This window comes from Arachis duranensis, chromosome 7 (assembly GCF_000817695.3).
Source record: "Arachis duranensis cultivar V14167 chromosome 7, aradu.V14167.gnm2.J7QH, whole genome shotgun sequence".
Taxonomy (NCBI): domain Eukaryota; kingdom Viridiplantae; phylum Streptophyta; class Magnoliopsida; order Fabales; family Fabaceae; genus Arachis; species Arachis duranensis.
The window spans coordinates 33,491,081-33,495,732 of record NC_029778.3 but is presented as its reverse complement, the minus strand read 5'-3'; positions in this window follow the sequence as shown (position 1 = coordinate 33,495,732).

The following is a 4,652-nucleotide window of genomic DNA, read 5'->3' as shown; positions in this document are numbered from 1 at the left end:
ACAAAAATCCACTTTTACCAAAAACCACAATTGCAACAACTTCCTACCATACACATTCCACACCATACTAAACCATTCAAAACCCCATTTTTCATCAAAATTTACCTTTTTGGGTCATAAAACACCAACATTATCCCATTTTCCTTCACATTTCAATATTCTCAACCTCAACATCAATTGTATAGCACTTATCATCAAACCACATTCAAATTTACCATTTCATCAACCTCAACTTCACATCTATCATAATAAACCATCTTTCTAATCAATACAATCAGGCAACATCATCATATCATTTTGAACCATCATAATTGCACCCAACATTCATCAACTCATCATAAACCATCATTCATCAACATTCAACACACCAACAATCATTTTATTACAAACCTATCCTATGGGTCACTAGTCTAAGTGTCCATGAATATTATATACTACATAGAGGAAATCAAAACCATACCTTGGCTGATTTTCTTTATGCACCAAAACCCAAAATGAGCCCAAGCAAGCTTTCAACTCTAAATCAAGCTTTCAGATTAATTCCACTTCAACAAGCACCAATTTGTTCCAAAAGCTCCCAAACACACATTTATCAAACTATATATGCATAAACCATCACAAATCAACCTAGGGTTCCATTTAAACATAAAATCACAAGGATTTAGTGGCTCTTACCTTTCTCAACAGATTTGAATGTCAAAACCCCAAGCTAAGCAAGGATTTGAGTGAACCTAAACATCCAAAATCACAAAATCTCATTTAACCCATAGCCCTAATCACCCAAAACTTTGGAGAGAAGAAATGGGAGAATGTCGTGATTACCTCTAAAGTTTCTTAGATGAGTTTTGTAGAGCTCGTCACAAGAAACGCGTAGCCGCTAACGGCACGCAAATCGGAGCACCGTAACTCGAGATATCGCGAAGAGAAGCGATGGGTGAATAATGTTTCTTCTTCCTCTTCTTCCCTTTCTTTCAATTCTGATGGGTATGTGTGTTCTGAGTGTGTTGGGTGTGTTAGGGTTCATTAAATGAACCTTTTATATGTTGGGCTTGGGCCCAACTTGGGCCCGATCCAACCCGTTAGCATTGTTAGTCTGTTTGGCCCAACTTCGGGCCAAACCTTTAAAATTAATGCCTGGTTTTTAACTTCTAATATTTTTCTAAGGTTTTTGACAGTTTTTACTTTTTCTCATGCGGTACCAGGCAGACTTGAACCGGTTCAATCAGTTCAATTGTCGGTTTGCAGTTTTTCACAAAAAACACATTTTCTTATTCGGAAAGACACACTGAGTCTAAAAATCACCTTCAAATCCTCAAATTCTCTCTCTAACTTTTTGAAACCTAATTCGGGCAATATAATCACTTAATTAACCAGTTGATTAGTTGCGGTTCTTACACTAGCTTAGGAACTTTTTGAATAGGTCAGGATCTGAGATGTTGTATGTATATATTTATGTATATAGTTATTATTTAGCTATTTCTAGGAGTATTTTAATTGAGGTCTATACTCTAATAAAGGTTAAATAACTGAATGTTGTTAACTACTTAAGATGTATGTTTTACCTATTATTATTTGTGAATTAATTATGAATGATTCCGTTTATCAATCCAATTGTTTTAAAAAAAAAGTACCTCACAAAATAACTACGTTTTAACAATGAATCATACTCATATAGTAAATAATAGATAATAATTAGAAAGATAAGTTAGTAGCACTCTATTTCTGATATGATTTAGACACACTGAAAATTGGATCGTTATATTGAGGGCTGATAAAAGCTTCTTACATGGATTTTTAAGAGGGATTAATTATTAAAGGGATCCGATTTTTGTTCTCAAACAAATCGTAAGGTTCGATTTCTACACTTTAAATCAAATAATACCATATTTAAGATTAACATTCTTACAATTTATGATCAGGAAAAATATCATTTCCACCCTAATATAAAAACTAATTTGTGGCAAAAATAACTTAACTATGAAGATGATCATCCAAAAAATATAATTGGGCTTGGTGTAAAAAAGTTAAAAATAGATTTACAATAAAAACGTGTAACACCAACAACAAATGGTAAGTAAAGGTATTAGAAAAGAACAATTTTTTATGGTTCTCCTTGTATTTTTGTGTTGGACATTGTAGAAAGTGACACATTTCGAGTCTTTGAATGTGAGAAGTTGGCGACAACAGTAAGTAACAGTGGAAATAGCAAAAAAGCTCAAATAAAATATGATTCAAGTCATAAAACACCATTTTTTTTATAAATTTTTAATCTCTTTTATTAATTTTTTTGGCTAATATTTAATATTTACCAAAATAAAAGGTCCCTTTTTTTGTTTTTATCATTATAATAGACAGGATATTTTTTGTTTACAAAGCAGTGCAATTACATTAGTGAAAAAAAAAGGAGTGCTACACATACAAGTCATTTGGTTTACAAGTCATACAAGTTGGGAGAAACTTAACAAAAAGCACGCTGACCCATATACGATTTCTATGGCGTGCTTCACGTTCCTCCTTTTCCTCCTTATCTTCCTTATTCTTCTCCTTCTTCTTCTCCTACTCTTCTTCTTCTTCCTCCATAAAAACGAGTTTCTTGTCAAATTTGTTCGATCTCCTTCGTGCGTTCTCTCTTTGCCTTTTTATTTGTTGTTTTATTTGCGTTTATCATTGGTATTCTTGCTTCATTTTTTTTTCGATTTTCATGGTTTCTGAAATCAATCTTTGAAATCGTTTTGAAGATAATGGAACTTCAGAAATACACCCAAAGAATTACAAAAATACACCTAAAGGATTTAAAAATACACACAAAATTCGTTGAAGTACACTTTATGCATAATTTAGAAGTCTTCCTCTTTCTCCTCCTCATCTTATGCTTCTTCTTCTTCTTCTTCATTTTCTTATTTCATATTCTCATAATTCTTTTTGGGAGGAAAAATCAAATAAAGAAGAAAAAATACATAATGTTGCAAAATCAAAAGAAGAACGAGGAGAAACACGACGATGAAGATGAAACACTTCAAAAACGAAGAAGAAGAAGAAGAGACACGGAAAAAGAAGAAAAAGGAGAAGAAATAGAAGAATAAATAAATGACTTGTATGGAAAAACGCTTGTATGTGGAGAATTCTTAAAAAAAACGTCTAAAACCAAGAAGAGGTAATGACCAAATCAGTACCCGAAAGATTCAAACGCTGATATTTTGGTACCTCACTATTGTTATTGACAAAATGGTCTTTAAAAGATTTTAAAATTTGACAAGCGTGCCCCCGAACTTGCCGGAGCAAATTTCCAGCAAGCACAATGCTGATGTAGCCACCATGTTTTTGTGACTTGGCAAACCACCCCCAAAGTTTCCTCCCCAACGCACACTCCCTCCCCTTCCCTCTCCCCCCTATCGCAGCCCCATCCCCAACGCACACTTCTCCCCCATCGTAGTCTCTGCCGTATCACAACCCCCTCCCCAACGTACACTTCCATTCATAGCAACAACAACCTCCACAACTCTCCTTCTCCAACGCACACTACCCCTCTCTCCCTCAACCCCACCACTTGCAGTAACAATTGCCTTAATATCAATAGCAACAATAATCTCCACCACTCCCCCTTCCCCAACGCACACTCCCCTCTCCCTCTCTCAACATCACCATTCACAGCAACAACAACCTCAACATCAACAGAATTGTCCCAAATCATGAATTGTCTCAAATTTTTAGGTTCAATTATCATTCAAAAAAATTAATAAAAATAAAACTCACAGAAAACAAACAAATTCATATACAATAATCAAAATAAAATAAAATAAAATAAAATAAAATAAAATAAAACTTAATACAACACCACCAAAATAAGAATAGAAGAACACCAGACATAGAGGGGGCACGACACGATGGAGTTAAGATGGAACCCAGACAGAGGAGGTATGATAGCGACTGGGGGCTAGTAGCAAGCAAATACAAGCAGTGAAGGCGACATCGGTGAAGACACATAGACAATGCAATGCCACGAAGGAGATAGACGACACTGGCAGACGCAGAAGATTTGATGACGAGATGGCGACAGTGCAGTATCGATGACACTAGCTCTATAAGACTGAGAAGGTTGAACTCCACTGCTGTTTTGGGAGAGAGTGAGTTGAGAGTGTGAGACACTGTGTTAGAAAGGGGATTAGAATTCAAAGGGGCAATGGAAGGAGGATTAGGGTTCAGAAAGGGAGATTTTGGATTGAGGAGGGGAGAAGTGCGTTGGGGATGGGGGATTAGGGTTAGGGAGGGGGAGGAAAGGATTAGGGTTCGGGAGGGGGGAGAATGTATTCAGGAAGGAGAGGGAGGAGAAGAATGAGAAGTGCGTTGGAAAGGAAGAAAGGAAGAAGTAAGGTGGGGTGGGAGTAGGAGAAGGGAGTTTGCCTTGCCATGTCATCAAAATGTAATGGTAGTGGGGTGGGGTGGGAGAAGGGAGGTTTGCTATGTCATCAAAATATAGTGGCCATGTCAGCACTGTACTTGTTGGAGATGTGCTCTGACAAACTCATAGGTACTCTTGTCAAATTTTAAAATTCTTTAAAAATCATTTTGTCAATAACAATAATGAAGTACCAAAATGTGAGTATTTAAATCTTTCGAGTATTGATTTGGTCATTACCTCATACTAAGAATAA